Genomic DNA, 11507 nt, shown 5'->3' with positions numbered 1-11507 from the left:
CTGGTCACCACTGCAGGCAGCAGCCTGGGTACTTGAAGGCCCAGGGCTCCACCTCTGGTACACACTCTGTGCCGATGAAGCCAGCGTGGGTCCTGCAGGGTGCTGTCTGTGAGTGGCAGGAGAGGCGGAACACTCCCACAGTCTCAGAATAATTCGGTTTTATTACAAGGGTTTTCATTTTGATGGTAGCATTATTCTTTTCATGGAGGAAATTATCTTCAAATTATTTAATCTTCCTCTTTTATCTCTGGGGGTACTTTGGAGGTATATTACTGCAGCCTTTTCAGATTGCCGGAGAGAACTGGCCTATCATTTTACTCTTCAGGGCCCCATTGGGAGCAGGAGGAAGTATATTCTCGCTACAGAGTCATTCGGTCCCTGAAATAAGCCCAGGGTACTTGTGCGTTTTGAAAGAGGGGCTCTGGGCTGCTTGACTCCTCCATAGCGAAGGGTTCTCAGCTGTGCAAGAGCTGAGTTTCCCTTGGAGAGGCTGCTAGCTTTCACATGCACTATTTCGAGATGCAGACCTTGCTTTACCTGTATTGTGACCTGGACTTTTAATTTTGTCAGCACCAGAGGTGGCTGCTGCTGCTGATACAGCAGGCCAGTACTGTCCTGGCGCAGCCCGGGAGATCCCTGGAGCTGGAGCTGCGGGTGTTGAGTGCGGCTAGGGGCCCGATCTCAGGGGCCAGTGACCTGGGTTAACTTGGTTGATGTCACCAGGCCCAGTCCTACCATGGTGCCAGTTTGTGGCCCAGAGGTAGCCCTGGAGGGAGATATAAGGTCAAAGCTCAAGCTAACTTGAAAATAAGTCTGCCTAAGCCTCATTGGCTTCCCTAGCCAGGGTCAGGAGCTAAGCACAGCCAGGCCACTGTGGCTGTCCATTAGGTGGCCTGAAACAGGAGCTGAGGACACAGATGGGGCCAAGGGAAGGGAATAAGAGAGAGTGCGTCAAGGAGAGACAGAGCCCTATGGTGCCTTTCCGCCTCTGCCCTCTGCTGGCTTGGGGAATTCCTACACACGGTTAATGGTTCTGTTTCAGAGTCCTGCAGTCAACCTGCAATGACCCCAGCAAACTAAATCCAGTTGCTTAATTATGCACCCTCAGAATTCACGCTTCCCTCATTGCATAGCTGGGGCTTGTTAGCTGCATGCGTATATTTTGGAGTTTCTCTGCTTCTGTAGCCTGAAGTCTCCAGGATGATACTTCCTCAAAGAGACTGGGCACACAGCAGGGCACATGATGTTCAAAGCCCTTTGCTGAGCAGATGGACGGAAGTTTGTTCCTTGGCTGGGACCCCCAGACCCCCCCCCCCATCCTAGTCTCCTTTGAAGGGCCTGTCTGGGGACTGTTTCCTTGTAGTTTTTGAAAAGTAAAATTTCATCCAGCGATAAATTGACGAACACCAAAAAGCAAAGCCCGGTTTAAACAGCCAGTGCGCCCCACCCTGTGTCTCTGGTCGTTTCCGGCCCTTGGCACAGCCCGTTTCCCAGAGAGGTGTGCAGGACCTGCCTCCTTCACTGCAGGATGGCTGTAGGCAAACGCTTCTTTTCAGAGCTCAGTATGACCTGCCACTTCTGCCCTTGAAGGGCTTCCTGTCCTTGTACCATACGGACACACTAACTTATCAACGTCCGTGTCGCGAGTACCAGGCACAGCGCCAGGCCCTGGGGCAGACCATCAGCGGTGCGAGCTGTCAGGTTGGAAGGGCTCAGAGTTGACTCCCATCACTCACTAGTGATGTTGTAACATCAGGCCAGCCGCTCAGGCTCCCAGCCTCAGCGTCCTTATCTGCAAAACTGGGGCAGCATGGTACCCCAAAGCAGGATGCTGTGGGCGTCGGGGGCGGGGGGGGCGCAAGAGGCAGGACCTGGGGATCCCGAGGATGGTGCTAAGGTCCACAGATGGTGGCTGCTGTCCCTGCTAGTATTGGTGCCAGGGAGGGTAAAGTAACGTCAGTGGGTACAGGCACACCCCTAAAGCTTCTGGCATGTGGCTTGGTCTCCGGCGCTGCGGGCTCCTTCCAGGAGGAGCGGAGGGCTGGGGTAAGTGGGCTGTGGAAACAGCGCAGAAATCTGGAGGCCCTGCGGGGCTCCAAGGAAGTTTGTTCTGGTTGTGTGTCTGGGGCTCCCACTCAGCAAATGGGAGTGCTTGGCCCGGTGCCGTCCTTCCGTGGGAATCCATGCCTGGTAAATCTGGGCCACGGTGTCTGGGGGCGCGGGGTGGGGGGGGAGGGGAAGAGAAACCTCCTTTGGGTTTCCTGTTCTTGAGGTACCGCTGCTCATACCCCGAATGTCACAGAGATGGCTGGTGGCGATGATGGAGGCAAGGGAGGGAGGGTCTTGTCCTTCCTTCACGGCACTTGCAGATTCTTTGCCTTTTATTTTTATTTTTTTGGGTGGGGGGAGGGCTCATTAGAGATCATTGAATTAAATCTTCAATTTCAAAAATGAGGATTATGTCACTGTGACCAAAGTGTCGGATATAAACAACTCAAAGGGAGAGAGGTTTTGGCTTGTGGTTTCCAGGGCATGGTCTGCGGTTGATTGGTCTCTTGTGCCTGGACAGGACGTGGGTGGCAGAAGCATATGGTTTTAGGAAACATAGAAAAGAGCTGCTTTACCTCATCATGCATAAGAAGGGGAGGGAGTCAGGGGTGGGGTGGGGGAGTGGGGAGGACCAAATCCCCTGCCTTCCCTGGCCTCCTTCATTCAGCTAGGCCCCACCCCATGAAGTTCCCAGGTCTTCCAAACTGCAGGACTAGCTGCAGGCTGAGTTCAAAATATGAACGTGTGTGGGGGCACTTCAGATTTAAACCGAGACAAGGGAGATGAAGTCCAAGCCAAGAGTTCGGCTCTTGAGCCCGGTTCTGCAGGGGACACTAGTCCCCTTGAGCATGTGGCTCTGGCAGGCCTTGCCCTCCCCAATTCCTTCTACCCTTCCTGAAGCTAGCCCCCAATGCCCGTTCCCTTAATTTGTCCAATCCATCCTCCTGAGGCTGACCACTGAGGTTTAGCAATCAAAGTATTGAAATTCAGCAGTCAAAGGCCCCCTTTGGCTCACCTAGTTAACATGCCCAATTAAAATGAAACACCTCATCCTAACACAGTGGTTCCCCCTTGACCTGTATAAACTGCCATTTTCCTAGGTGCCATGTCTGTCTCCCCTCTGTCCAGAGGCGGTCCTTTGTCCTCACCTCTGGGGGTACCTGGTCCCCTTCCCCTTGTGCCCTTCCCCTCCTCTTCCTCTGTCTCCGGTCTTTGTCCCTTATCCCTGCCCTCTGTCCCCCTTGGGCAAATAAATCTCCTTTGTGCTGAGAACTTGGACCTGGGCTGATAGTTTTCCTTTTGGGTTCCAAGGTTGTGAAATGGATGTTAACATCTTTGCACAGCTGGCGTGAGCCTCGAGTCTGTACGGGCAACGTGTCCAGCATCGCCCCTCATTCACAACACTGGGACAGGGGAGTTGCTGTTTCACTGCCTTAAATAAAGAATCACTTAGTCCTGGGACTGTAAAACTTGCACCCGAGTCTTTGTCCTGCTACTCTTTGGAGGGGGGGAACCTCCAAACCTGGGACAAATCTTAGGGCTTTTGGGAAGTGGATTTCTTCATTTTTTAACCCAGGATGTCTACCCAGGGATCTCACTGATGGGAAGCAAGGCACGCAAGTGCCCTCTTCCCTCTGTCTGAGTAGACTCCTGTGTGCCCACAGGACTTCTGGCTCCTAGAGGAATGATATCTTCAGATATGGCCACAGTGGGTAGGGGTGTGACTTTGATACGGGCCTCCAGATGGCCAGGGTATGGAACGATGGGTGTGGTGCAGCCTGATTCTCACCTACAGCTTTTCATCTCCTTCGGCCTCCTCCTCTGATTTGTGTAAAAGCTGGGCATCCCACTGTAGTATGATGTTTCTGGCCCAGAGGGTCCCGCCACCCTTCTCAGCCCCAAATAAACACACGGACGCTACATTAGTTATAAAACTGTTGGCTGATGATTCGGGCTTCTTATTGGCTATCTCTGTCTTAATTATTAACCCATTTCTATTAATCTAAGTATTTCCACATGGTCATATCTTACTGGAGAATGTCTGTACCTCTTACTCCTTTTGTGGCCTACATGGCAACTGTGTCTGGCCCAGCTTTCTCTGCCTACCTTCCCCAGAATCCTCCTCTCCTAGTCCCGCCTATCTCTCTACCACTATTGGCCACGGTGTTTTATTCATCAACCAATAAGAGAAACATTTATACAGAAGGACACCCCCATCATTCCATCTTATAGCTCACTCATGTAATGATCTTTTTAACCAAGGGCTTCTGAATTGGCTGGCTGTAAATCCAGACTTACTGACTGAGGGTTACAATCTGATCCTAATTCATAAGCGCTAAGGGCCGATCACATTGCTGAGGAGTCAGGCCTCTGGGTTATTCCCAGGAGAAAGGACAGTCTAGGCTGCTGCCTGGGACGAGGCTGTTTAAAACAGTGTCTTTCTTGTGTTCCGTTAATCACGTCTTTCAGGATTTTTTTCCTCTAAAGGCCTTCATTCTTTTATCTCTCAGGCATTCTTGCTAAAAACCGTCTCTTCTTTTTGTATGAACATGTTCATTAATCCTAAAACATTTATTGTGTTTCATTAATCAGGTTAGAGGATTAACAAAAATTGGGATGTTTAGCAATTACAAGCTACAGGCAGGTTGGAACCACAAGGTGCATAATTTTAGTGTGCTGATGGCTTCATTACTCAGTCTGGATTTTTATGGATGACAAAAGTGTTCAGTTTCCTTCCTGGGTGCTGGAGGTCTCAGTCTAGTCCCAGGGCTCTGGGTGTAGGGGAGAGGCACTTGTGTTGGCTTCTACACACACTGAGGGCAGCAAGGTCAGTCAGTGTCCACGGATGTTCAAAGGTGCACTGGCTCATTTAGAGTTTTGTCTTTCTGGGCTGTCTCGAAATTCTAATGCCCAGGTCTTTCACAGGTGATGTTAACACAGTGACAGCATTGCTGGTGACAATGCCAAGGCTTTCCATGACCAGACTGCAGCAAGCCAGGCATGGTGCTAGGCACTTCACAAGAGCCTCACCTGAGTCTTTCATGGACTGCCACGGAGAGGCACTGGCCACGTCTCTCTTCGGTGCAGGCACACAGAGAGGGTGAGCAGCCTGTTCAAGGCCACACAGACGCTGACTGGTTGAGCTGGAGTGAACAGGGGGTATTAAAAGTAAGCCCAGGGTGGGGCGTGGTATCCAAAACAAAAGGTGTCCTGCATTGGGGGCCAGAAACGGGTGGGGCGCCTCAGCTCTGATCGTCTCCCCGACCTCCCCGTGTTTTACTTTTTTAAAAAATTGTTTTTGTGGTTTGCTTGTAAATGAGAAGGCTGGAAGAGGTGAGCTTGATTGTTGACTCTTTCTAGCCCTGACATTCTGGAATCTGAGGAATTACACCGAGAAGAAAAGGAGGCACTGAAATTGGTTGAACGGCCTTGTCTGCCGTGCAGGATGCTGCATCCAGCTGGCCTTCCTTTCCAGCCATGACACCTCCCTGCTGGTGCCTGCGGTTCCGGACAGTCTTTATGCGGCTGGGAGAGCTTCTCAGCTGCCTAGCTCTCCAAGCCCCTTGAACGTTGCCCTCAATTTTGCGGCTTCTCCTCATGTGCCCCGAAGCTGCAATGAGACATAAACAAGCAGACCAAGAACAATGGCCGTCTCTTGGTATTGAAGAGTGTATCAATTTTCTGTAATTCCTTGTAGCCGGCTGAGCATACATTATAGAGTTCAAGTGTTCTGAGAATGAGCCATGAAGAATTGTTATCTGCAGAGCGAGCTGGCAGTTTATCAGCTCTCAGGGTCTGAGTGTTTGGGTGTTCTCCGTGGCACCATGCGAGAGGAGGGCTGGCCTTGGGGATGTGTGCACAGGGGAGGGAGGGTGGCGGGCAGGGAGTGCCCCTCAGGCCTCTGAAGAGAACAATAATTTAACTGTTGGAGCTGGAAGGAGGCTCTCACAGGGACCTGCTAGCGTCTGTCTAAAGGTGCGACACAGAGGCCCACATTTGAACCAAAGTGTGAAAGAAAAGCCTGGAAAACTTGGGCTCATTTCAATCGTGCCTGCTTCCCCCCCCTGCCCCCTGCTGCTTCATTCCTCATCAAAGAGACTCACGTGTTTCAACACCCGCTCGTCAGAGCACTGAAGGGTGAACATCTCTCCCCTTCCTTCACAACCATGGGATTCATATAGTCATGACCGACTTTGGTAGCCATTGTCTAAACAATGAAACAAAATCACAGTCTTTCATCCCCCCTTTGTTCAACTTCCTGTGCTCCCGAGACACTCCTCTCTCTCTCTCCCTCTCTCTCTCCCTCTCTCTCTCTCTCTCTCTCTCTCTCTCTCTCTCTCTCTCCCTCTCTTCTCCCATTTCCTCCACGCTATACCCCTATGCTCCCCCCAAAACCTTTCCCCTTCATATTTTCTTTTAGAATTCATAAAGTGGTTGCCGGTGAGGGTTAGAAAATGCCCACAAGCTGTTTGTTGAGCTGGTCCAGAACCACGGACAGCGCGCTCGCACACACACACACACACACACACACACACACACACACACACACACACACACACACTGCGGGGGCGGGAGAGAGAGAGAGAGAGAGAGAGAGAGAGAGAGAGAGAGAGAGAGAGAGAGGTGCCTGCCTCCTGGGGTTTCTCAGATTTGTTTAATTAAAATGTCCTCATTCGCATCACAAACTGCACATGTTTACACACTTGCTTAGAAGCTGTGGAGCCTGGGGTGGACTGATGTGTGTGTTGCCCACGCTTTTAGGAGCTGACAGAGTAACATGAGCATCATGTACCGCCCTGAGACCTTCCTTCCAAAGTCTGGAACTGAGGTCCCTGCTGCCCAGAGGAACTGGTCCCTGTGCCAGTAAAGCAGAGAGTGGTGGGGGGTGTCATGAGGACTCCGAAGCCTCAGAGGTTAAATTCATATAACCTTATTTATTTGAGTATATGGAGTATACAAGCACATACTATAAAACTTAAAATGTATGAAAGGTAGTGCTATATATTTATTAATTATTGTATAGAGACTTTAAATGTTTGGCTACTTACATTTTCCAATTTGCTCTTTTATGGTACTTCCATGTCGCGTCATGTTTTAAAGAGGCTTTAGGATAATGAAAATTTAAAAAAAATGTGTTGCCACATATTTCCCTCTAGAAGTTTCATAGTGTAGATTTTAAATGTTTAAAAATTTTCGGATTGTCCCTGTTTCGTAGCCGCCCGCTTCTCTCTTCCCCGGAAGTCACGGCTATTACTAATCTTGTATAATCTTCTAAAGACAGTCTACACAAACTGACCACACGCCTTCCACGCTTCCCTTTCTTCGTACGCAACAGCATACGTTATACTTTAGAACACATCTTAGCTTTTCAGTGCCACAGGGTGGCTTTGAATGAATTTGTAACAAGCTTGCTTGTCCTTCGCAGGTAGTGAAGACCTTAGTGCACACCCTGTCAGGGAAGTGGGTAGCAGCCCTCAAATGTTAGTGCCAAGAGTTTATCCCACTCAGTGGTCATAGGCAAGCATGTGAATTCGGGCTGTGTGTGTGTGTGTGTGTGGTACATGCTTTTGCATGTGCATATGCATGTGTAAGCGCATATGTGTGTATGTGTATATGCATATGTGCATGTGACTATGTGTGTGGGCAGGGGCTGGAAAGACTGCTCAATGGTTAAAGACACTGACTGCTTTTATAGAGGACCTGGCTCAGTTCCCGGCACCCACATGGCACAACCCTCTGTAACTCCAGTTCCCAACCATCTGATGCCTCTTCTGGCCACTGTAGGTACTGTGTGTGTATGTGTGGTACAGATGTACAGGAAAGACTCAGATACATAAAATAATTTTAAAAAATGTCATAGCCTGGCTGTGGTGGCACACACCTTTAATGTCAGCACTTAGGAAGTAGAGGTAGCCAGATCTCTGTGAGTTCAAGGCCAGTCTGGTCTACAGAGTGAGTAACAGGATAGCCAAGGATACACAGAGAGACCCTGTCTTGAAAAGAAACAGCAAACAAAACAGCAACAACAACAAAATTTGGTCCTTGAGTTGAGTGCCAAAGTCCCTCTTACAGGCACACTATCCCTAAAAAGCTCTCTGCTCCGTGTTCAATTAGTGGAAGGGAAACTCATCTTCATTTGCATTTAGTTCTTCTAGTCTGGGTACTCCAGCGCGTCCTTGGGCCCTCCTCATTCTGCCCACAGCCCGGCTGTCTATTAAACTTATTTCTCTTCATCATTTCCCTTTGACAGTTCTCACGGTTTTACTTCCTCTCTTTGGTTGTGTGTGCTTTCACTAAATCATGACTCAAGGTGATTTGTCTGCACACTTCTCCTTTGTGGGTTTGCGTGAGTTTCCTGAATCTAGATCGGGAGAATAAACCTCTCAGGTCTGCTTCCGGCTGAATTTCTCTTCTGCTTTCAGAATTCTGATGACATTAGATCCTTTCACTCCTTTGTTTCTGTAACAAATTTCATTGAAATGTAATTTGCGTAAAACACTGCCAACCGGTTTAAAGTGTGTAATTCAATGATTTCTTAGTATATCCAGAATTGAGACATAATCACTATAGTTAAGTCTCAGAAGTTTTAATCATCCCAGGAAGAAAGCCTGTGCCTCTTGGCTACCTCGCTTTTGTGGTTTGAATGGGAAAGGCCGCCAAAGGCGCATGTGTTTGGATACTTAATACCCAGGGAGTGGAACTGTCTGAGGAGGATGACAAGGACCGCAAAGTATGGCTTTGTTGGAGGAAGTGTGTTACCAGCAGTGGGCTTTGAGGTTTCAGAGACCCCTGCTAGTGCCTCCCTGCCTGTGTCACCAGCGGTGGGCTTTGAGGTTTCAGAGACCCATGCTAGCGCCTGCCTCCCTGCCTGCTGCTTGGGGACCAGGATGGCAGCTCTCGGGTGCGGTCCAGCACTCTGCCTGCCACCAAGTTTCCTGCCGTGAGGATCACAGGCTAACCCTCTGACACTGTAAGCAAGCCCCCAGTGAAATGGTTCCTTTTAGGAGTTGCCTTGGTGACCATGTCTCTTCACGGCAGTAGAACGGTGGCTGAGACATTCGCCAGGACATAGCAGGAGGTACTTTCCGCCAACACGTTTTCATGTTCTGGACATTTCATATCACATGTGGTCTTTTGCATGTGGCTTCTTTCACTTAGCATAACATTGCCAAGATTCATCATCGTATACACGTAACACTCCCCATTGTGTCTCATGGCTAAACACTATTCCATGGACTAGATACAGCACAGGCTATTTACGCATTCATAGCTATATAAGCTGTTCCTACATTTTGGAAGTTATGAATAATGAAGCTGCAAAAATCCATCTACACATCTTTGAGTGAACATGTACTCTCATTTCTCTTGGGCAAATACTGAGGGATACAATTGTTAGGTCAAATGGTAACTGTACACTTAACCTTTTGGGGGGGGTCATTGATGGTTTCAAAGCCAGCTGTGCCGCCCACCAGCCAACATGAACTGTCTGATTTTGCTTACTCCTGTGCAGACATTTGTTAGCTGACTTTCGGACTATGTCCATTCAGCGCAAGATGCCATGTGGAGTGGATCAGATCATGTTTTCAACATGTATTTTCCCCATGTCTAATTGTCTGGCGACACGTCAATCAGTCATTTGTTTATCTTCTTTGTTTGTTCAGACCTTTCCAGTTTGTTTTATGCAGTCTTACTTGTAGCCCTGGCTGCCCTAGAAGTTACTATGTAGACCAGGCTGCCCTAGAAGTTACTATGTAGACCAGGCTGCCCTAGAAGTTACTATGTAGACCAGGCTGGCCTAGAAGTTACTATGTAGACCAGGCTGCTCTAGAAGTTACTATGTAGACCAGGCTGCCCTAGAAGTTACTATGTAGACCAGGCTGCCCTAGAAGTTACTATGTAGACCAGGCTGGCCTAGAAGTTACTATGTAGACCAGGCTGGCCTAGAAGTTACTATGTAGACCAGGCTGCCCTAGAAGTTACTATGTAGACCAGGCTGCCCTAGAAGTTACTATGTAGACCAGGCTGGCCCCCAAACCCACAGGGGTCTGTATGCTTTACTGGGATCAAAGGCATGCACCGCCACGCCCATCTAGATTTCAGCTCTTCTGGACAGTACGCTTTCTGGTCTTCAAGAAACGTAGCGTGTTTTTATACAGTTAAAATATAAGTTCTGCATGAGAAGAGGTTCATAGATATTTAATCTCATTTCATGGATTGACTTTCATGTCCTTTGGAGAAAAAGGAATTTTATCGAAGTTCAAAACTGACTTTTTCTTTTATTGCTTTTGTATTTTATGTCACAATTAATGGCATTTAATATCATAATGCATTATTGTGAACATTTATTCTTACATTTTCTTCGAAGGTCTGTCTCTTGTATGTAGATGTTTTATCCTTTTTGAATTAATTTTTGCATGTGGTGTGAGGTAAGAGTCAAATTTCTCTCTCTGGCCTGGACTATTCCATGGTTGTTGTGTGCCCCAGTACTAACATCCTGTTTGCTGAAATGACTGCTTTTTTTCCTGCTTGGGTTGTCTTAGATCCTTATTGAGAATTATTTGACCACAAATGTGTGGATTTATTTTTGGATCTCAGATCTCTTCCAAACTACGTGCACATTCTTGTGAATATGATCTGTCTTGATTACCTTGGTGGCAAGTTTTGGAACCAGGAAGTATTTCTTCTAAATTAATTCTCCTGTTTCAAGAATTTAGGTGATTCTGGGTGTTTTTCATTCACACAGGGATTTTTGTGATCAGCTTGTCAGTTTCTAAAAATGAAACCAGCTGGGAGTATGAAGAAATTACATCTAAATCTGTAAGTTGCCGGGGGATGTCTTATCATCATAGAGATATCATCTGATTCACGAGCAGGGCATGTCTTCTGATGGTGCTAGGTCTTCATTTCTTTCAAATAGGATCTAAAATTCTCACAGTGTAAGTTTTGGGCTTATCACTCTCATCTCTACGTATCTTGTCCTCCTTTATGCCACTTTTATCTACCATAAATGAACCCATGTTCTTAGATTTTCACGTTTTGTGTTGCTCATTACTCGTGTATAGGAATAGAGTTGTTTTCTCACACTGACCTTATGTTCTGTAACATGGTTGAGCTCACTTACTAGTTTTTGTTGTTGCCTGTAGGGGATTCGTTAGGAATTTCTGCACAGAAAGATCATTCCATCTGCAAACACAGGTTTAGCTCTTCCTTTACAACCTGGGCTACTCTTGTTTACCATCCTGTCTCGTTTGGCACATCTGATATAATACTGGATAAAACTGGCCAACAGTGGACATCCTTCTGTTACTTCCCATCTTAGGAGGAAAGCACCCATTTGCTGGACCACTAAGTATGATGCTCAGGGGTTTTATTTTATAGACACTTTTTACTACTATGTTCAGAAGTCTTTTTCTACTCTTGATTTGTTAATTGTTTTAAAAAACGATTTTGCAATATAT

This window comes from Mesocricetus auratus, unplaced genomic scaffold (assembly GCF_017639785.1).
Source record: "Mesocricetus auratus isolate SY011 unplaced genomic scaffold, BCM_Maur_2.0 Super-Scaffold_100013, whole genome shotgun sequence".
Lineage (NCBI taxonomy): Eukaryota > Metazoa > Chordata > Mammalia > Rodentia > Cricetidae > Mesocricetus > Mesocricetus auratus.
Note: the sequence above shows the minus strand (reverse complement) of the source record.